Source organism: Dermacentor andersoni, chromosome 1 (assembly GCF_023375885.2).
Source record: "Dermacentor andersoni chromosome 1, qqDerAnde1_hic_scaffold, whole genome shotgun sequence".
NCBI lineage: Eukaryota > Metazoa > Arthropoda > Arachnida > Ixodida > Ixodidae > Dermacentor > Dermacentor andersoni.
The window spans coordinates 192,638,057-192,661,242 of NC_092814.1; the positions used below are offsets into that span (position 1 = coordinate 192,638,057).

A 23,186-nucleotide genomic window follows, 5' to 3' on the forward strand; every position below is an offset into this window, starting at 1 on the left:
TTTGTAGCAACCTAATGTGTAGAACTTGATCTCATTTATTGTTTGCCCTAAATGGTTTGTAACACTGAATGATAGAAGAAAGCATCTTTGTTCCAAGTACATCGTGCACAGTGCACATTGAAAATAACAACGTGCCTTTTTCATTTCTCACTGATTTTCCACGCCCTCTGCGCAATAGCAGTTTTCATGGCATTCATGATATGCCCTATCAGATACAAAAAACTAACACAGAGGACTGTGTGGCTCCTTTCAGAAATTGTACCCATCACGTGCAGTCGAGAACAAATGGCTAGAGACTTCAGCATCAGCAAGAGACTTAAATTATTTCTAGCACAGCGGTGCAACGGGGAATTGTCATAACGCATTACATCGGTCGCCAGCGCACGTAAGCTGTACCACTTGATTTCAACCTTCATGTCTAGACTGCGATGAAGAAAAAAATGAAAGAAACGCTTGCCAAAACCGCATATCCTGAAAACATGTAAAACTTTTATCGCTTATACTTTTGCAACCGTATTACCCCCGCTTCTTAATTTGGTATCGTTGTGTAGAGGAAATAATTCGTTGCTCGGGTATGCATAGGTCGCATACATAGATGGTGCCGTTGTTGCACCACGCATGGCGCAATCGGCGCTAAATTTAGCCTCTCGCCCGATGTTCAGAGAGGCATATCTCGGCAGTAAGTTTGTCAATCTGAGCAGGAGCGGTCGCGTTTGAGAGAGCTCACTCTACCATAGTAGGTAACATCCCCCAAACTCAAAATCTGTGCTCATTGGGAGCTATGAGGCTTACAAGTGTGGGATTTATTGCAGAATTTTGACGGTTGCTCGGCTATGGTGCCCTCACGTTCGACACGTAGTCGACAAGGGTGGCGATGTGGGCTTGTTCGTACAATAAGGGTGCGAACAATAATGACTGTCCTCGTGTTTTTCTGCGCTCAACCATCTTTAGTCGGCACGTAGGCTTCCGGAATGGCGCGAAGACACTCGGGCAGCAGAACAGAGGGATACCGATTCGAGCCCACCGCCTTTGGCCACGGCGGGCCCGCTAGGCATAGGGAGCCAGCACAAGTGCAAGATTACACCGCAGTACCCCAACAAGCTCTATCATGCGCTAAGCATGTAAGCTTTGTAATGAGTGAATAAATGTCACTTGTGTATTTGGTTACGTCCATTTTTGTACCCTTGTGCTCAGTGCACCTTCAGCACTAGGCATAGCGCGTTTCACGTACCCCACTGCGGCTGCATGCGTCCCCATTATAGCCTGTCCGATATTCTTTTCCTTGCGTAGCTTACCTGACAGAAAAGTATTTCAAGACATGTGGTGCGCCCAGGGAAACCTCGTCGTCGCCTTTTTCCGTAGTGCTACTGCATAGACCGTAAAAAAACTGCGGCTCAATGCTTTCCGAGCTGCCCTTACGCGTCGTTACGAGCGGCACTACACACGCATCGAGCGTGTCGCTCTTCCCGAACCCCGCGTTTATCCTTCGCAGCCGAAGTGCGTCGTTCGTAGTGGAGCCCCGCGGCGGTGCGTGCGCTCAATGCGCAGGCGACCGCAGACGCATCGCTTCCGCGTCACGTCTCCGCCATAGGATCCATTCTTCCTGTGCACGCCGGAAGTACTTCTCCCCGACTTCCTTCCGCCTGTGCGCGCCTCCTTGCGTACTCCCGCCCCCGCGTTACTCACTTGCCTCGCTTTACGCATCTTGTTCTGAAGCTCTGCTTTTTAGGCCGAACCCCGTAGAGGAGTGCTTATCCTCTCAGGCTTCTGACCTCACCACTTCACTGGTACGGTTTCTTGTCAGAGCAGGTTCGCGTCAATTAGAATCGAGTGCAGCTACTGGGGAGATGCAGTATATGGCTTCGTGGTGGAGAGCGACCTTGTTGGTGCGGGCGTTGTTTGAAGTGCGAAGCAGTCATACGAAACAACGCAAGTGTCCACGTATTCATGGGCGTTTGCCGGTCCTAGAAATCCAAGTCCTGCTCTAGTCGTTTTGCCTCCCTAAGAGAAGGGCGAATCACTGAAACCACTAACGCAATGCCACGAACCAAATTTCTACAATCGACATTTGCCGTAACATAGTGAGAGTCCGTATTCACAAAAGATTCTTACGCTAGAATATTTCGTAAGGGAAAATTCCAGCCAATCTTGACGCGGGATATATGAACAGAGAAGGCGGCCAGCCCATCTGAAAGGCACTTACGAGCGAGCAGCTTCGCGAATTCGACCCTTGGAAATGTTCTGCAGGTTAACACAAGGCACTGAGCATGTGCCATATATTTGAATACATGAGAAAACAGGGACCGAATTCGCATAGCCTTTTCTCTTGTCATACGAAAAGTCTTTCCGTATTACAATTCAATTACACATGTTTACATGCATGACGATATCTCGAACGATATGCTTTGTGAGTACTCCTCATGGCCTCTATTAATAAAAACCTGTTATGCTCAAAGTTTCGCAAGAGAAAATTTCAACAAATCCTAATGCTGGACGCATCTTAATGCTGAGCAATAAAAAGAAAGTGTCCGACGATTACGATACCCCTAATGCAGACTTCGAGCGCAGCTCGATACACGTTTTCATTTTTTCATTTCGCGATGTGTTGAGGCAAATAATTTGAGACCGAAATCACCGCACCGACTGGCAGTGGACCAGTGCCGTCACCGCCTTCGCAGAGGGAGGCGCAGTATGGGAACGCTCGTATGATGAGCCGAATCGGAGCCAGCTGTGGAAGAAAACGACGACGAACGCGCGAGCAGAGTGCGTTCGCGCGGTTACGCCCAGGGACGCCGACGCTTAACCCAGGAACGGGCGCCTAAGTGCTGCGCTCTAAAGAAAGCAGGGAAGAGATTAGTATGGCCCGATCTGTTACAGGCATAGGCAGTGGTACAAGGTACATAAATAAGTTTTGAGGAAGAGGAAAAAGATTAAGGAGATGTATACAAAATGCTGGAATGAGAGAGAGAGAGAGAGAGAAAGAGACAAACAGAAGTAAGGGGAAAGGCAAGGAAGAAATGTAGCATACGTGCTTAGCTCAAGTAGGCTAGGTGCGTATTTGTCATCGCCCTGTTTGAACGGGGATGCCAACAAATCATCGTCATCGTCGACATCATCATCATCATCATAATCATCCTGAGAACCAGAAAATATAGAAGCAAATAATAGCAATAGGGTCAGACCTGTGTCTACTGCAGAATGAAATTGGGAGACGACTCAGGACATTGTAAGAGAATGCGAAGATCCAGTCACATCCGTGGGCAACGGCCACTTTCCGGAAAAGCTGGGCTTCAAACAACTTTACAGGAACGTTAACTGATCAGAGATGATGATGCGCAAGAGAATATCCGAATATGCTGGAATAAAAGCAGAGAAGAGATGGACAGAAGAGATGCAAGATTATGATGTGATAACACGGAAGTAGCCCACACAAACAAGCTGAATATTTTGTCGCCACACCTACCCACAGGGCATGCCTTGCGCGATCGTCATCAGCTAAAAAACGCCATTGGGGAGTTTTATATATAAAGGCTCCAAAGGTACGGGACGCAATCCACCTCGCGTTAAAAGAAAGTAAGAAAAAAGAAACGCAAAGAGAATCGAAAAGAACTCGAATGGCTTACAGTGTATAGACAGATAGCGTGTGTGTGTGTGTGTGTGTCTGTGTGTGCGTGCGTGCGTGCGTGTGTGTGTGTGTGTGTGTGTGTGTGTGTGTGTGTGTGTGTGTGTGTGTGTGTGTGTGTGTGTGTGTGTGTGTGTGTGTGTGTGTGTGTGTGTGTGTGTGTGTGTGTGTGTGTGTGTGTGTGTGTGTGTGTGTGTGTGTGTGTGTGTGTGTGTGTGTGTGTGTGTGTGTTGCGTACGTCAGTGTCTTCCATAAATTCCATATCAACCGATTGATGATTAACTCCGGAACCTTTCCACCCCGGTGGCCGCTGCCTTGCGCAGCTCGAGCCTCGGCTATCAACTCTGGGCCGTGCAGCAGGCGTGCGAGGCGGCGGCGTCGACGTTCCTACGTGGGAGACCTGAAGCCCCGTCGGCGAAAGCTCTGTAGTACTTTCAATAAAGTTGTTACCAACAAACCGATTGATGTGGCACCATAACAACAGTGTTGAGCCATGCACCGTGATTAGAGGAAAAAATACCAGCAGGAGTGAGCGTATACGACATAATTCTATAAGAAGTACATTATTTACGGCAACATAATCTGTCGCATAACGTACAAAGAATTTATCTCGAACAACGTAAGGAGATTAGATAGAATACCTAACACATAAAATTCACAAATACGCTCTGTTCGGTGAACATAGCTATACCACAAAAGATCGAGCAAAACGAGTTCAAGAGTGTAAAATTGATGACCTAGCGGAAGCTTCCACCTAGGTCTGTGCCAACAATACGTCGCTGCCAGCGTTTTTAGATTAACTCACCGTCAATTTGAACGCCGCGAAAGTGACCTGCATATGTCTATGGGAGCTGCTGAGGCAGCGGCGCCCTCAAAAGCGAATACCAGTCACTGGCGCGTCCTTATATTGATATACAACGTGATGATACATGCACTCAAAGTTTCAGACTAACGCCCTGGAGCAAAGTTTACGGAAACGCAGACGTGTCTATCAGACGCGGCACTTCCCTGTTCGCTAGGTGGAAAACAGGCGACGCATTTGCATGGCCTATACGGGGACCGGGACAAGCGGGCCGAGTGCGAAAACACGACCGTTCCATTAACGCCGCCGCCGTCGGTGGGCGGGCCCGTGATTTGCCATTACGCTCGCGCCGGGCGTGACAAATGTAGGGAAGATAATTAGTAGCCTCGGTGGGTCGCGTAAATCAGGTCTACAGTTTGCGACAGCCAGACGATCTTTGTTTCGTCTCCAACTTGGTCATCGAGTGTGTGCAGCCGCCGCGAGCTCCATATAGATGCGACGAAAATCAGGCCAAATTTCTTTCATTCAGGCGACAACGGCAGTAAGCTCTGCTGCTACATTCTGTGCCGAGTTAAGAGGGTGGCCCCGGTGTTTCTAGGCTGCTTAGGAATTAATACTCTGGCTTCGAATTCGCAAAAGAACGTGTTACGCTAGAATTGCCCGTATGAAAAAGTTTCAGCTAGTCCTGAGGCTCGACATATTAGCTAAGGCGGCTGGCCAATTACAAGGAGCCCTTACAGAAGAAACGCCTCTGTCCATGGCCCTCTTTGTAGTGTATGGAAGCGCTTGCGCAGGTTTGCGATTGGAAGGACGCGTGTAGATTATATATATATATATATATATATATATCGCGTGAAAAAGCACGCGAATGCAGGCAAAGTGCCTCGAGCGGCCAATCGCGCGGCTATTTTGCGTGTATTTGCGGGCTTCTTTCACGCTCGGAAAAACACTTTTATGGAGCGCGTGCTGAGCAGCAGAAAGCTGTATCGCGGTCTTTCATGTTGCTCTACGCTTTTCTCATTGAAATTTTTCATCTAGTTATAATATCCGAGCAGTCAATTAATTAATTAAGGCTAATTATGTAATAAGACGGGACGCAAAATATAATCTGAGTCCCTCCAAGCGACGGCAAACAACATCACCTTGGTTCTCTCCAGCTACGTGGCATGTGAATATATATATATATATATATATATATATATATATATATATATATATATATATATATATATATATATATATATATATATATATATATACACGGTGTCCCAGCTATCATGCACCAACATTTAAAAATATTCACATGCCACGTAGCTGGAGAGAACCAAGGTGATGTTGTTTGCCGTCGCTTGGAGGGACTCAGATTATATTTTGCGTCCCGTCTTATTACATAATTAGCCTTAATTAATTAATTGACTGCTCGGATATTATAACTAGATGAAAAATTTCAATGAGAAAAGCGTAGAGCAACATGAAAGACCGCGATACAGCTTTCTGCTGCTCAGCACGCGCTCCATAAAAGTGTTTTTCCGAGCGTGAAAGAAGCCCGCAAATACACGCAAAATAGCCGCGCGATTGGCCGCTCGAGGCACTTTGCCTGCATTCGCGTGCTCTTTCACGCGATATATATATATATACATATATATATATATATATATATATATATATATATATATATATATATATATATATATATATATACGTCATTTACAGATACGCCGATGCACTCTAAGACGACGTGACCAAATGCATGTTACTCACATTTGTATGCCGTGTGTCACGCTATATTTTGTATTTTGCCTAATTAGATGATTAGTCAAGATTAGTTAACGCTCTTCTGAAGCAATGAAGTTAGGTATAAAAATTCCAATTAGAAAGTTGCAGAGCGGTTTGCAAGACGTCCGAATAAACAGTTTCTGTCTTTCTATCTATGAAGTATTAGTTTGTTTCAGCTTATCGCGGATACGCGCGAAATATATGTCCATGGGATTGGACATAGTGAAGAGATAGCTGCGCCGGTGGCGCTTGGCTTCGGCTATTGCTTCCATGGGATCGTACCACTGCCTGTGTATTTCCGTGCCTTCAGGTACGTTGTTCAGTAATTGTTCGGGCGGTTTCAACAGCGCAGATAGTAGTGTGGCTCGCGCTAGTCGATGGGCCCGTTCATTTCCTGGTATACCCGTGTGCCCCGGGATCCAATGTAACTGAAAATCACGACCTTGGTCACGCAGGCGACGCACGCGGAGGCGGAGTTGTTGGACCACAGCCGTAGTTGTACGATTGTCTTGGCAAGCTTTAAAGGCATTTTGAGAGTCCGTAAACACTCTGTAGTGGTGTTTAGCCTCTCTTGCCTTTTAGCCTCTTAGCCTGGATGATCCTGAGGCTCCAGCCACTGGGAGCAGGCTTCTTCATCTCGAGCGTACCAGCGAAAGCACCAGACCCCATGATTATGATAATTAAGTCCCCCACTGTTTCCCTTACCTTCTCACACCCGCCACTTCCCAAGCCAATTCACCGCAGCCCTTTAAGGGCAAAAAATGTGAATAAAGACGTGTAAACAACAACAACAACCGCGAAATAATAAAGAAACACCACGTGACATGCTCGCTTGCGCGTCGTGTTTGCACTACTCCCAAACGTTCCTCGCACAAACAAATATAGCATATAGCGGGGTGTGCTGCCGCTGCGTCTGCTTATCGCTATCATGAACCACCGCGAGGGAAGCACATCGTTGGCGTAAATCGCACAGCCAACGCCTTCGTCACTGCCCTGTCACCTTTTAAGCGGCAGCACGCAGATAGATAGATAGATAGATAGATAGATAGATAGATAGATAGATAGATAGATAGATAGATAGATAGATAGATAGATAGATAGATAGATAGATAGATAGATAGATAGATAGATAGATAGATAGATAGATAGATAGATAGATAGATAGATAGATAGATAGATCAGAAACAGCATGGCGAAGTTTTGGATATATGTCTTTACTTCTAGTCTGTTGTAGCACAAGCTGAAGGAGAGGGACAACAGAAAGGCATGTTTGACACTAGGTCGACTAGCCGAAAGGTTAAGGCATACTTCCTTAAGTTCGTCATCCTGTTTCTGCATATCATTCCATCAGGTCCAGCGTGAAGACGTCGACACACTCTATATATATATTAGTGGCTTGTTTTTCTCGAAAGCAGTGTCTTTAAGACCATAGGACTTCTCTACTCGCGTGAAAGCATAATTTTTGGCTTTTGCCATTTTCTACGCTGCACCCTGCTTATCCCGAGTCGAAATCTACGATGCCGTCGCCTCCTCGGTGTTTAGATGCTGACTATACTTCAAACCCGAAAAGATAATAAATAGTGCGCATGGTCCCTTGGAAATATCTGCATCCGGGTGCCAGGTCGACAAATCTCATAAAGTTGGACGCACAGAGAAGATGCAAAATATTCAAACCCCAACGCGTCCATATATCAAGAATATTCATTCGTCTATTTGAACAGTGCCGACTTGGGTGCCAGCAGGTGCCTGTATTTAAAATGTAAAAATATAAACATAGAAAAAAAAAACAGTGGACTCTTGGAACTTTCCTTTTCGCTCTCAGTACAGACATACACCTCAGTCAAGCAGTACTATTGAGAACTTTTTGTTTTTGTCTCAGCCACCGTTTCTGCTCTCATAATGGACAAATGAAGAAGTGTCTGCGCACAGTTTCTCACTTCTCCTTCTATGCATTTGAAGGCCCGTCTTTGCGTCACTGGTTTATGCATTAGCGTTCTACTTTTGAGGAATAAATCCTTCTGAAGCCCCAGACAAAGTGCATCGAATCTCACAAAGTCTTCCCGCATTATTAATTCAGGGAGGTACGGGCGACCAATATATCTCTCGGTGTTAGCGAAGAGCTTCCACGGTGAACTTCTCAACACGTCCGCCGCGAGAGCTTTTGTCAGCCTCGCTGCCGGCACAGCCTTGCGAGATTGTCACGTCTCTAGCCGGCTGTCGAAGACTATCCCCGCTTCAGGTGCCGGATGAGCGAGGGGGTGTTTGTGTCCTTTTGTTTTCCCGTTTATTGCTATATATATATATATATATATATATATATATATATATATACGTGAAGGGCTGGGCCTATCTTAAGAATACGTAATTTTAGGATGTTGGCAAATAATATTGGATGACGTTCACTTTAATGCGGGGTTTATTTCTCTTTGCAAGTCAAGATTAAAAAAAAAAATAAGAAACGCGCGGAAAATGCTAGAATGTTCGGATAGATTATTAAAAAAAAAAGAAGAAAAAATACAAAGTAAGAACACAAACGCGCAATAACTACGGACTTTCGTTCATCTGCCTAATTAAAACAGGGATCACATGGAGACTATTGTCTAGAACATATACATGGTAAACTATGTAAGAACGGGAAGGACAGATTTATTCCAGACCAATTGTCATGTGTGTTACATCTTTCTGACGTTTGCATTACCTTGGAGAGCATGCAAGGGAAAGAAAATTCTCCCCTTGTTCTCTTCAGAGGTGCAAAAATTAATATAAAAAGTCAGATTGGAAAGTGCACGGTTTCCTGCATTTTTCAATAGTTATACGTCTTTTGACAGTAACTATGTGCCTGGAGATGCGTCGCAAACAGACACTGCAGAGATACATGCGCAAACTGTATATACAGGTCTGTATAGCAGGCGACGAAAGCTCATTGCTCGCGAGTTTCGCTACCATGTTAATGGCTGCTGCGCTTGGCGGTGTACTTGCATAACCAGCAGTTGGGCGCCGCTACGCTATCTGCAGCAGGTGCTATAGTCATGACGTCGTGCATTCACGTCTCAATCGCTTGTCGTCGTTTGCGGTTTTACATGTCTAATGCTTCTTGCAGCGTAATAACGCACACTGAACGCACCTAAGCAACTGTGGTTTCATAAGGCGTCAAAGAGCTGTTCTGAATCAGCAGAGGGTCGAATCAATATCAGATTAGGCGTTTTAACGTTTCAAAACAACAGGTACGCTGTTGTAGAGAGCTCCGAAATTATTTAGACCACCTGTGGTTCTTTAACATGACCTAAATCTAAGTACACTAGCGTTTTCTTCTTTTTCTTTTGCATTTAACTCTTATTAGCGTACGAACGCCACGGCCGGGATGCGAATCTCCAATCTCTTGAGGTAGCATCAAACACCACAGCCACTGAACCATAGTGACGGATTCATTTTCCGAGGGTACGTGCCAGAGATCAGGAAGAGTGTTGTTCCCAATGAAAAATAATAACTGATAGGATTTAGCGTCGCTGAGTGTAGCACTCGGACTAAGACGGCACATTGTTCATCTCTGGATTATTCTGGACCACCTGGGTTTTTTCATTTCAATGTAAGTCGAATTGCCTTTTCATGTATCCCGCATCGGAATGCAGGTACCGTGCCCAATAATTGAGCCTCAATGCCGCGCTCAGGATCGAGACGTCCCTGCCGTTGAATCACCGGTACAGGTGAGTGCCAGATATGCTCGTGTTCTTGCATGCATACTGACTCGCGAAATTATAACATACGCCGTGAATAAGTGGTGCTAGAGTGAACAAAGTTACACCGATGTTATACTATTTCGTGACGTTCGGCGCAAGTATAAACAGTCACGTGGGGCCGTGCGCTTCAACTAAAGCTACAGCGGGCACAGACAGTGTGTGACGACCGTCTCCGACGCACTCTCGTGAGTATCATGCAAGCTAGTCCAATGCGTGCGAACGCGTCTTGTACCGAGGTGCTATAGGTTGACAGGAGGCAAAAACCACGAAACGCTGCAACGTGCGCGCGCACTAGCGTGATCTGCGACCGCACGACGCGCAGGCAAAGTCACCCCGGGCGCAGCGCGCTCCGTCGAAGGCGCGCTATGGATGAAACTAAGCACGACGGGGACCGAGGGTAGAGCGAGGTGGGGAGCCGAAGGCATTGGAGCGATGCAGCAATCGCCGCGCCGGGAAGAGCGGCCGTGCAATTTCCTGCAGACCCTGCAGCAACGAGCAGACCAGATTGAATTTGCGTTCGAGCAGATACCCGCGACCGACCGACTGACTGGCTCACTGAATCAGCCGTCGCCCACTGACTGCGGTGATCGGGCATCGAACGAGGGACGTCGGAAACCTGCTCCCGCGGGGGGGAAGGGGAGCCCAGTAGAAACGGGGAGGGAGCGAGTCGCTTCCACGGGCCTCTCGGTAGGCGAGCGAAGGACTTGCTTGGGAAGAACTACGTCGATGGTGATCAGCTGCAACTCGGTAAGGTGCAGTGTTCGGGCCTTCTGTACAAGTCGTAGGATGCGTCGCACAAGCCGCGGTTGTATTATATGCGAATTCGAGACTCGTCGCTTGAATTCTGTGTCTCGGGAAACCTATAGGCACGCTTAGTTTAATGATGAATGCAGGTGGGCATCCGTGTTGCCTGGCTCGTTACGCCTGTTTCTCAAAGGGAACCGGAATATTCGACCGAAGGCGACACTGCACAAATTGTTTCAGATACTTCTGCACGAGGCTGGCTAGGCATTCTGATGACGTGCATTCCATAAGAAAATAGGTTACGACCCCCACATTTAAGTAATGAAGGAAAGGACAATCATGCTAGACAAGTGATTTAACTGCAAAACCTAAAAAAAAAATTTTTTTTTCGAACGCTGCGCAGAAAGCAAAATATATGAGTAGCCAAGCTGAAGAAACTGAAAATCCTTGAACGTTATCGCCTTCCTCTTCACGTTATCTCTATGCGAAAAAAATTGATTTAGTGGCTGGTTAATTTGTACCACACAGAATGAACGATTATACGTTTTCACTGTTAATGGCACGGTGAATTCAACCGGGAAGCAATAGTAGAGTGTAAGTTACTAGTATAGAATAGGAGCTCCCTCTTTAGCCCAACCACGGTGCCTTGAAACGCTGACACACTGTACCAAAAAGCTTTAGATAACTTGGTTTGCCCAAAGATGCAACATGTAGTACCTTTAACGCAGCTACGCGAAAAACGTTGGCCATGGAAACTCGACGCAGTTCCTCTTTGATGACAGCCTTATACGAGTCCAGCTCCCATTCTTCAGGAGCAGCAACTTAATCTTCTCCGTCCGCCCTTTCGTCCTCTCTTGGGATAGGCGAAGCATGCTCGTTCTCAAACAAGGGCGCACGATGCTACAGCAGAGGCCGTTGTTTTGTATCCTTTAGGGCAAGCTAAGGCTAACGTGGCGTCGTGGAGCGCAGCCGAAGTCGTTTGTTAAAGAAATAAACGTAGCAGCAGAAGTTCAGCGGGAAGCACGGAGGGCTAGAGCTTGGGAATTGGTTCCTTCCTGCGGGGAGGGCAGCGAGTGAAGTGCGGAGACGATGGGGGGGGGGGGGGGGGCGAGGGGGGGGGGGGGGAGTGCCAAGTTAGGGCTAAAGCACAACGCCGACAGATAGAGAATCGAGGAGCGCGTGATGGAAGCCGGAGTTAAGCGGAAGCGTGCCCCCCTTCTTTCCCTGCCGGAGGTGCGGGAAAGCTGGTGCGCGCTCGTGCGTCGGAGGTCATTTCCCTTGTTTAGGAAATGTCGTTACCGCGCTGCTTCGGTAATGGGCCGCCGGCGTGCACGCAGGAGCGCCAGGAACTCTCGCTGTAGCCCTGGGGTGGTCTGACTCCTAGCAGCGAACGACTCGGTAAGGGTTGCCGTGGCTTCCTCGTGACTGGTTTCTCTCTCTGCTAACGCTCTTCCTTTTCATCCCGATCCTTTTCGATTGCCTCGTTCCGTTTGCTTCCTTTTGCTCGACTCGGGTAAACTTCCGACGACTCGCCTTGCTTACTGTGCCTCTTCCGGCGAGCCTTTTCTTGACTGACGAGTGCCGTCCTTGGCGTGCGTGTATATATATATATATATATATATATATATATATCCTCCATCGAAATGCGGCCGCCATGGCCGGGATTCGATCCCGCGACCTCGTGCTTAGCAGCCTAACACCATAGCCACTGAGCAACCACGGCGGGTAGTATTTGTTAAGGATGCCTATCTCTTCGTACAAATGTTCGAGTGTGTTCAATGCTTTTCGCTGTGCTATTTTCGATGGTCATGGGCCCAGTAATTTTGCGAGTGAGAAAGGTCGGTGAGGATCAATGGAGTGTAGCTCTGGTTCAAGCTGCCGTCTTTCCGTCGCGTATATGGGGCATTCGAGGAGTAGATGGCGAACATCCTCATCGTCGTTTCCACAGAAGGAAGCCGGGGAAGAAACCCATTTTATGCGATATGAAAATGTTTGATGTATGCTGTCACAAGGCGCAGTCGATGAATTAGTGTCTCGGTACTTTCCGGAAGTTCTACATACAGCTGGTATTTAAGTTGGAAGTCCACTTCGTAAAGGATCGATTGCTTAGTATTTTTATTGAACCAGGTTTACATACACAAGTCCTTCTTAAGTACTCTTAATATGCGTTACGTGTCCATTGGTGATAAAGGGATGAGTTGAATTTCTGCATCTTTATGGGCTGATTTTCCCAACGAGTCCACTAATTCGTTGCCTGCTATACCAGCATATCCCGGGACCCATTGTAATATCACTTTCTGTTTTATTTCAGTAGCCCTAGTTAAACTGTTCAGTACTGCGTATCTTATTCGTGCGTGTGGTTGGTTGTCGTCAATATATTGAAGAAATGCTAAAGCCGATAAGGAGTCCGTGCAAATTACCCACTTTTTTGGTGTCTCATATGTTCTGGTAAAATAAGTGGCTTGGAGAATTGTCACTAATTCTGCTATTGTTGGTGACGACGTGCGTCCAAGTCGACAAACGTACTCTACCTCTAAGGATGGTATAGCATAAGCCACAGTCACACTTTCGTTGATTACAGAACCATCCGTGTAGACGTGAGTAGATTCCTGATACTTGACAAATAGCTGATGTAACGCTAATTGTTTCGCTGCTAATGTGGAAGCATCGCTTTCATTTTTAAGACCTTCGCTTGGCGTTTTTATTTTCGGTGCCTGTAGAAGTCATGGTGGGTATTAGAGGCCTGAGTGCTCAAAAACTGTTCATGGAAGTCTTAATTTATGCTCTTTAAACATGACGTGTATCTGTGCACCCGGACAGTTCTCTATCAGAGAGAGAAGTGCGTGCGCAGAATGCTGGGTAGAAATTCTGAAGAGATGTGGGAATGTTTCCAAGCTGCGAATCACGGTGAAATGTAGTTCCCGCGCCTAGGCACACTCGTAAACTCCGAGCCTGCAACAGCTGTAAGCGGTGGAGGGACGTCGTAGATAATTTGTGCAATCCCTGGGCGGAGTACGAAATTCCCTGACGGACAAGTGCTGAGTTGATGCGAAGCAAGGATGCAGTTGTTCCACGATACTTCGTGCCTACGATTTTGGGGAGAACATTTACGACACAACTTATTTGGGCCTCCAGGGCACTCAAATGAGGAGTCCATCGAAGCTGGTGGTTTAAAATCCCGCCGAGAAAACGATGTTTCCGAACTAGCTCGATCTTCTAGCCGTGTGTTGAAAGACCAAAATTTCTAACCTTTTTTCTTGTTAAGGGCAAAACCGCTGATTTGGCATAATATATCTGCCTTCTCCGTTCTTTAAATAATCATCTATTGCATTCAAAGCTTCCTGCAGCCGATGCTTGACAACCTCTTGAGACTTGTTCGATGTCCATATGCTAATGTCATAAGCATACATAGATATGTTTATGTCTGCTGGAAGTACTGCTGGTACACCTGCTATTGCTTCATTGTAGGGAAGTGGACTCAATACATTTCCTGGCGGAGCTCCTTTGTGTATGATGTAGGCATCGCTTTGTCCGTCATTTATATATATATATATATATATATATATATATATATATATATATATATATATATATATATATATATATATATATATATATATATATATATATATATATATATATATATATATATATATATATATTTATGTCTTTCAAGAGGTTAGCGATCCGTTTGAGAATCCGGCCATGCACTCCGAGCGTTGAGAGTCCAAGTAGTACATGGACGTGACTGACCGAGTCAAAGGCCATCTTAACATCAATAAACACAGCAATAGCAGTGTTCCCAAAGCTTATCGCGTGATCAACAAACGTTACTAAGTCAAAGATACAGTCCTTTGTACATCGACGCTTTCTGAAACCATCCATTTGATCTGGTAGATAACTGGTGGATTCTATCCACCATTGCAGTCTAATATCGATCATCTTTTCCATCACCTTTGAAACACAGCTGGTTAAACTAACAGGACGGAAAGAGTCAAGAGACAGTGGCGTTTTGCCATGTTTTAGCAATGGCTAAAATCGCTAACCACGTTAGCGATCCTCCAACTCACAGGAACATGTACTTCCTCCTACATCTTGTTGAAGACGTGAAGGAGAGTGGACGTGCCTGTTGGGACAAGGTTTTTCAAGGTGCAATAGGAGATGTTGTCAGGACCAGTTGCTGTTCTTTGGCGCGTCTTCGAGAAAGCATGCTGCAGTTCTTTTAGAGAGAATAGAATATGGAAACGAACATGAGGTAAATTGCAAGCATCTTCAATCTGTTGCTCCACCGAAAAGATAGATTGATCTTGAATTGAAACAGGATTTGCAGAAATTTACTAGTGCTGCGCAGAACGTGTTCGCAATTTCGCGTTCAGATAAGCCAAGAGCTGTAGCAAGGCTTTTGAAGGGACTACATTGTGATACCGGATGAGCACGGGCGTTTATTAATCTCCGAATTTTCGTTAAGGGAGTGAAGGAGTTAGGTGACGTACAGAACTCACGCCACCGTTGCTGTCCCAGTTTTTGCATGTCCCGGTTAGATTTTCGGTGTGCAGCTTGACTCTCTTGATAATCTTCAAGCCGTCCGGAACGACGAAACCGACGCTCTGCTCCCCGTCTAACAGCTCGGAGTCGTGCATAGTCTGCGTCGACACATTATTGTCCTTCCGGAACAGTTGTGTATCGCGTAGGCCTGGAGTAATTACTAAGTACCGATGTCATGAACGTGTCCAAGTCGTCTACTTGGTTCAGTACCGCAGAATTATCTTCTCGAAATAGTTGCCAATTAGTACGTTTAGTGACTCTAGGAGATCTTGCCGGGTGCATAAGGGGATGTACTATGAGAATTGGGTAGTGGTCACTACCCCGTGTCTGATATTCTGTGCACCATCTAACACCGCGCGTAAGGTCAGGGGGGTTACAGTAAGATCAAGACAACTAGCATAACTGTAGCCTCTTAAAAATGTAATCGATCCATCATTAAGCACAAGACCACATGCGTATATAGCCTTCTTTAAAGATCTGCCTCTAAAATCGGAGTGACTAGTTCCCCAGGTAACGTTATGAGCATTGAAGTCACCGCAGAATAGGACTGGTCCTTGAATCCTTTGAAAGAAGTGCACGAAAGTTGACTCAGTAATTCGCAGAATGTGCTGGTTGCATGTAAACGCAAACGATGGTCACTAGCAGCTTCTTAAACTGAACTTTACAGGCAACGAACTCAGGTACATCAGAGTCCGAGGAGAGGAGTAGACAAGAAGTTAAATCGCGTCTGATGCATAAAATAGTTCAGCTAGGGCTCGGAGTTCGCGAAGATGAGTAAACGACATATAGTTCGAGAGGTGAAAGTCGCGGTCTACACCAGCTTCGTTAAGGCACACAACGGGGAACCTGTATTGCGAAACAATCTTCCTGAAGTTTGCACTCTTAGATCGAATGCCATTTGCATTCCATTGAAATACGGTTGTGTTTCGAAAACAGTTATCCCTCTGGCGGACCATTACGCTGTCTTCTTAAGTATTGCGAATAACAGCGTGCTCTTGCTTTGAACGGCAGCTATGCTCGGTCACGGAGCCCACGTCCCGAACCACGTCCCGAACCACGTCCCGAACCACGTCCCGAACATATGAAATGGGCTTTACGTAAGGCTCCTCACGCTTGCGGATGATCGCTTATTTCTTGACCGTAGACTCAACGACTGTGGCCACGTGTCAGGTAGTGCCAGCGTTTAAGCTGAGAAAACAACGTACTCAGTCTTTATTAACTCTAAAATTATAGTAATCTTCGTAAAACGATTTTGCCACTCAATGTATCCCTGTTGTTAACGACGGAGGCCAATTAAGAGCCCCTTACCTATGATAATTTTTTTTAACGGATACTTTTCCTGTTTGCTGTATTCCAGTGCAGTCAACTTTTTGACAGAACTGATGACATGATGAATTTTGACAGAATTGACACCGAAGAAAGTCTCCCATTTCATTGATACAGCGGTGTAAATTGGGACAAATGCAACGTACAGCTTCTGCCCAGTTAATCCGGAGCCTTCCGCTAGTGCATCCTTCATAGTTCATTGTGCAGCTTCGGGATGTCTAGATCTCTCTCTCTCTCTTTCTCTCTCTCTCTCTCGCTACAGATATATATATATATATATATATATATATATATATATATATATATATATATATATATATATATATATATATATATATATATATATATATATATATATATATATATATATATATATATATATATATATATATATAACGACAAGCGAAGTGTGGAGCGCCAAGTTGAGGCCTCAAGTCCGTTGCGCTGGCGATACAAGCTCGCGCACTGGGAGACATCTCTAACTCGTTTTCATTCTGTGCACGTTTTAGGAAGCAAAAAAACTCTACACTCTCTGTGTTACGGTCGTCTAAAGCAGGGACAGACCGAACCCTCAGCGATCGAGGCATTGTGTGCGTAACAAGAATTTATCCGCGTTGTGCTTGTGCACGTAAGTATGCCCGGGGGATAAACAGAAAGCGAACAACGATGCTGCCGAGGCTTCAGAGCAGAGGAGAAGGGGAGAACAAGTTTTGAAACCGTTGCGAAAGGTGCCAGACAGTCGGGTGAGATCATTGGGATCGCGGCTCGATGCACGAAAGAGGCAGAGAGGCCGTGCGTTCGTGTTTCGCAGCTCATGCACGTGGCCTAGAGGCAAAGAGACCCGCTTTACGTGGCGCCCGCATTAGGTGTGCGTGGCACGGGATTTAAACGTCGGGCTGAAGGGGACCGTCGTGACGAATGTATGCGGGAAAGCTAGGGTGTAGGGGAGACCGAGAACCGTCTCCCCAAAACTGCCGTCGAAAGGCCCTCTCCTCAATCTTCTCATCCTTACTAGATCATAAAGATAATAAAGGCCGACAACAAAAACCAAGCGCGAAGATCAGCGTTGCAGGCAAATAAACGTTGTATGAGCAGAAAGGGAACTACAAGAAAGGAATAACAGACATTGCGACTCGTTGCCGCATTCTGAAGATGACACGATTCTCGTTTAAGCCGTCGTATACTTGTGGATGCATTGATCGTTGTTACCGAAACACCACATTATCCTTCGATAACTTTGCTCAATCGGTATGTTAAATGAAATGCAGTGTTCTATATTTTCATCTCGCGTTTGAAATGCGCGATCACGGACGACGACTTTGGAGAAGCTCTATGCTCAGGACAAGGCGCTTTAATCAGCTCAGTTCATCTTCAGTTTTCGCAGAGGTGCGCAGTATAAGTGTAAATGTATAAGCGGCATTCCTTGCGTCACGCACTCGGCGGCGGCTTAAGCGTTAAACGAAAGCCGCGTGGAAAGAACTTTTGACATATTCCCGAAGCTGTGCCGCTGTGTCGATTTCACGCTGCGCTTTTCCAGCGCAGTATTGAAAGTCCAATGGCATTCTATGCGAGTGTAGGTTAAAAAAGGCAACCACATAGGGAACGAGCTCATCCCTGATCATTGAGCGTGCTTCGCGTGGTGACGCCATGAAACGAATACGTCGTAAATGCGTCTCATGCGTTTGTCGCTTGGTTCGATCTCAATTTCATCTACGACACCTTCTGAAACATTTCACACTGTTCTCATTATTCAAACTTAATGGTTACGTGTGTCAAAATCCATGTGTGTGCAGTGCAGTTGAGTTAATAGGCGAGATATCCTGTTATCCGGGACTGCAATAAAACGAGGTCTTCTGTTTGTAAGAACAACGAATGGCTCTTTTGTGCCAATAAATACTATTGGAAGCGACTAATTTAGGAATCCGCCATGTCAGACGTCTACAACACGAATATGGCATATTTACAGTTCGAACATCACAGCTCAAATATATTCGCAATTGTTTAGTAGGCCTGGTGTGGTAACAATAAACTTTAGATGGCATTGTCAGCTTTGTAGAAGCGATTTAGGTCTCGTGATAGCTTCGGTGCTATCGCACTGCTACACGATAACATAACATATGGGGAGTCATTTTCGGATAGCTACGCAAAGCTAACTTCAAGGATAACTTCGTTTCGCCCACCGAAAATAACATTTCCGAAAAAATGAGTTGCCAAGATGGTACTCAGCCAAGCTACTTGGTTTGCACCTTAAGCCGAGTTTAACAGTTTCATCGCATAAAAGTTGTCATCACATACTCTCCGGTGACTTGATTCGCTTGATCCGGCCAGTCGATTTGCGTTTTCCGCTGTCACACACACACACACACACACACACACACACACACACACACACACACACACACACACACACACACACACACACACACACACACACATATATATATATATCTATATATATATATATATATATATATATATATATATATATATATATATATATATATAAATGAGAGAAGAAGGGAAACCGAGTGGCTCCATATTTGTTAATTATGACCGTATTAAGCCAACACAATATGAAGGCAAAAAATGCATCGGGTAAATTAGCTGCGGTTGAAATTGAACGGTAGGAACCGAACCGCCTCGGTCCCCTCGGTTTCGTTTCTTCTCGTTCATAGTATATGTATATATATTCTAGCCTTTCGATTGCTGTTTTCTTTACCATATTGTGCGTCAAACATTCGGGCTCCATGCACAGTGGTGAAAACAGCCGAAATTGCGAATGTATTAGTTATCAAGTTTTTTATCAGCAGTAAATGAGATTGATCTCTCTCCAAGACTTTTCAATAATAAAGTGCATTTCTCTTATTTGGAGACCCTGAATCGTCTGGGTCATGTCGCGGAATGGCTTCCCGTTAAAAAAAGAAATGTTAAAAAAAAACAATTAAGGAAAGCGCTATGGAGGTTAAACTCGAAGTTACCGCTCGTATGGGTGATAACGGCGGTTGGTGTTTCCAACACCTGTTTCAGGGCCACGTTATCTATGCTGCCACCGTCACTTCTAAACCAGGAATTGGGTAATATTACCCACTCACTCGTATTAAGGTAAGATTTAAAAAAAAGAAGGAGCACAGAAGACCGAAACAAGAATTTCAGGACAGGGGCTGCTATCCACTTTCCGGCGGTGGCGGGAGACTACAGGCAGCCTGTACACCGCGTGGGCCGGCGGCTTTACAGCGCCCGTGGCGGATACGACCTAGGGAGCACAGGGAAACGGCCATAGCGCAGCGGGTGGCGGTAGAGCCGTCAGCGTGACGCGCACAGCGGCCTGATCCCTGCGCCGGCGGTTCGTATACGTGCGTCGCAGCCGATCCGACGCGGGGCGCCCTCAGTCTGCGAGCTGCTCGCCCTCTCGCCCCTGCCTCCCTTCCACGATCCCCCCATCTCGGGCTTTGTGTCAGGGTCGTGTCGGGACCAGCGTGTTAATGGGGGACAGCAGCGCCGGGCTGTTCTTGTTGTTGCTTGGTTGTTCCTGTTGCATCGCTGTTGCTATCGTTGCCACGTGGCCGGAGGATGTAGGAGCGTTTTCTTGTCTTCGCTTCTTTCCGCCTTGCTTGACGCGGAATTCGATAGGTGCGGTCTTTCTCTTCGGTTACGTCTGTTACGCCGGAGCAGCGTTAGTGGGTGCTTTTGTTTTCTTTTTCTCTCCCTCTTTGTTTTGTGCGTGTGTTCGTCCAGGGTTCTTCTTTTAGGAGTTAAGTCGTTCAGAGAAAGCTCCCGCGTATGCTTGCCCTTCGCTCCGGAACATTTTGTATCTCTTCTTGCTTCACGCAAAGTTCCTTTCCCTCTCCTCTCTTTCTCTCTCTAAGCCAGATAACAGCATCAAGGGGGAGGGGAAAACGGGTGTTGGCGAAATGAGAGCGCCCAGACAGGAGTGGCACCGACTGCTCAACTTGAGTCTCACGTCTTTGGGAAAGCTAAATTCGGGTTCCTAGTCTTGAGGGAACGAAGAACAATCGCAAGAGTGCTCCCTTATTTAAGCGCAGTTGTTGCGTGACCTCGTTACATGGCGCTTCTTATGACGCTGCTTTTGCGATGCCTCGTAAGAATCCCACCTTTTGCTCGCAACACGCAGGGTGACCGTATTGGGAAATGTTGCTGTACGCATGTGCACTCGCGCACAGCGCATGCACACGCCCACACGCACCAGGACGTTTTTCTTCCTCTTTTTCTTTTTAATGGGCAAGGTGCCTCGGCAGACAAAGAAAAAGAAAAATATTGCTACTAACGCTGCGAAACTCAAAAGTGGGTAGATAAGATGAATCAACGGATACCAATCAAGCAAGCTTTTTTAACAAGTATGCGGGAACCTTCAATTTGAAAGTCGTAGGCTTTGAAACGACGCGTTCAAATTTACGCCTATGGCGAGCATATATCTTCGCTGCTTCTCAGTTCATACTATGGAGCTTTTGTCTCATTATAGAGAAAACAAATTTATTTCCTCATTTTGTCGCTACAAAGTTCATCGTCATATTCTGGAATAAAGCTAGTGCTTTGAAAGCGAACCCTTTGTTTCGACTAATTATGCGCACACTCCTGCCCACTCAGTGCGGCCTCGAGCGGCGTTTTAATGCGATTGGCATTATTTTGGGAACTTGACGCGGTTTGTGGTGTGTCCCTCTGTCCTCGGCTAATCTCTTTCACGCCAACTTCGGCCACTGGGTAGTCCATGCGCTAATGGGTAGAGCGTCAGAATGCCGTGCCGAGGGAACCGCGTTTCAAACCAACCGCCGGACCAAGTTTGGTCACAGAGTACATATGTGACGCTGGGTATGTGTCACTCTTCAATGACAAAAAAAGAAAAAAAGAACGTGTCCTTTAAAATTTATGTGGTGCCTTGCGGAATCGATCCCGCATCATATATATTCGGACAATCTTGTCTAAATTTATATTCACAGACGTGCCATGCGCGTACTTCGCAGCGGCTATGACAGATGGCGCGGCGTGTACAGAGGTACGCGCGTCAGAGGAGCCCAGCCGCACACATACAGGCCTTGTACATGGCGCGGTTTCGACAGTGGCATGCAGTAAGGTGTGTTGCTGCATTGCTTCCGTGCTAATCACATTAACGTCGACATTCGTCGTAAGATGGATTCTGCCTGAACTGTTTTTTTTTCTTTTTGCTCTTTTTGTAGGGTAACACAAGCTTCTTTGGTATACGAAGGAAATAGTTTTTTTTTTTTTTTTTTTTTTTTACATTGGGAGCCTGCTTCTTATATTAGTGAGCTACTGCGATAACTTTCTTTATAATAGCATCCATGGCGCATGAAAATACTTTCAGAGTGGGCCTTTATTGACTGATAAGTACCATATCTCATAGAAGCTTGCAATTAGGTATTCTGCCCCGAGCGCGTTGTTAGGGGAGACGCGTATTAATGGAGAGATTTAGAAACAGTGGTCCCAAAACAAGCGCAAGCTATAAGCCCTGCTTTCAAAAAGGGGGGAAAAAAGACGAAGGAGCAAAAAATAAGAAAAAAAAAACATTAGTCGATATTGGTGCTGCACATGCATGCCCAGTGCCGTCAACAGGCTTGTTGGGAAAAATAAGAGTAATAGGCACGGATTTTTTTTTTTTTTTTTTTTTTTTTTTTTTTTTTATACGCATAGCCGCCTGAGTCCGCTGTGAAATGTGCTAGCGCTTCGGGGACAGAACAACAGGGCGAAGCGAAGACATGACCGGAATAACTGAAAAAAGTGGTGCTTATTTATTGAGTTTGGGGACTTATACCTTCAAGGATGATACAGAAAAGGCGAGAAGGAAAGCTTTTAAGTTGATAACAGGTGGTGAATGGTGTAAAGGCTTAATCCGCACAAGCTTTAGATGGCGCGCGTGTCTGCCGTTTTTGGATTATACGAGTGCTCTTCCTGTCCGCTTACATATGCAGGGAAGGAAAGAGTGATACGGAAAGAATGAAATCAAACTATTGAAGCTTAGTCGGAGCGCTCTCTGAGGAAAAGTCAAGGGATTGAAGCGAAGGCATTTGCGAAGTGAAAGGAAAAAAAAATATCGCCGCAGTAACGAACGCACGGCCGAACTCGCATTGCTGTTGGGGGCGAGGAGTTACGGAGTCGCCATCTGTCGGAAGCGCCTCCCTTGCGTAGTATGAGGGATCACGCGGCGCGCTCTTCATAGGCTTCGCTTACGGCGCTCAATAATAACACCACGCGGCAGCCCTCATGGACATTTATGTAGGCACTCTCAAAACGAGGGAAGTTTTTGACTGTCGATATAATAATCTCGGGCAAACTGAAAGCACAGAATCATTTACAGACGCTATCTCTTACCGAATACGTACAGTGAACGCCACTGCGCGCGTTCGCCGCGATGGAGTCTCCCGAACCGGCTTCTTGCGTGAAAGGTAGGCAAACGCTGAGTAAACCATGTGAAATATGTTCTTATAGTGGGCTGTCTGTATAACCAACTGGGGCATAACAGAATGAAGCCTCAGTGCAGCGATCGCACGGGTTCGCAGCGACCGACTGCGCGTCTGCATGTACATCCGCGCGCAATGTTTAGCTTTCGCAGTGAGCGCGTTTTCGCACCGTGCCGTGAGCTTTACGCCGCAGCATATGAGCC

General features: G+C 46.1%; 1 protein-coding gene across 1 annotated transcript in view; it reads right to left on the reverse strand.

The window, feature by feature from the left end:
- The window catches only part of VAChT (Vesicular acetylcholine transporter), a 271,655-nt gene that overhangs the window by 101,574 nt on the left and 146,895 nt on the right, over positions 1 to 23,186 (reverse strand). The gene's annotated exons all lie outside the window — the stretch shown is intronic.